Raw genomic sequence first — 551 nt, 5'->3', positions numbered from 1 at the left:
GAAAATCGGATACAGTGTGAATCCAGCATAAGCAATAAGCATAATGGAAAAAGCGTAGTGAAAAATCCTATCATAAATACGAAGCAAAATCTTGTTTTCTGATTGGTTGCAAAGCGTCATCTGACACATGATGTAAGAATACCAGGGGCTCTATTCTTGAAAAGAAACATATACGAAAGTCTAGTGAAATACTATAGTATACGTAACGTATACTGTAGATAGAGCCCCAGGTGTTCCGTTCCCGTGGTTGCGCAGTAGCAGCGTGAATCTAGGCAAAAATTTGATTGGCTATTCCAATATGCCAGCGCTATTATACGCAGGAAAGTCAATGGATCCCAATTGATCACGGTTCGATTGGACACCACCAATCACAGCGACCAGTGCCTAGGAGCTTTGTAGTCTCAAGCGCTGTGAGTGGCTCGTGTCCAATTGAGCCGTGTCCAACTGGGTGCCACCCCTTCAATCAAGGTGAAAATTAGGCCAGCGGCACACGATGTTTTTTTTCCTGCTGGATTGCTTGCGTGCTACTGTGCTGGCAATCTGACTGGCTG

Source organism: Trachymyrmex cornetzi, unplaced genomic scaffold (genome assembly GCF_001594075.2).
Source record: "Trachymyrmex cornetzi isolate Tcor2-1 unplaced genomic scaffold, Tcor1.1 scaffold18, whole genome shotgun sequence".
Classification (NCBI taxonomy): Eukaryota; Metazoa; Arthropoda; class Insecta; order Hymenoptera; family Formicidae; genus Trachymyrmex; species Trachymyrmex cornetzi.
The sequence above is the reverse complement of the archived record's forward strand: the minus strand, read 5'-3'. Positions refer to the sequence as shown.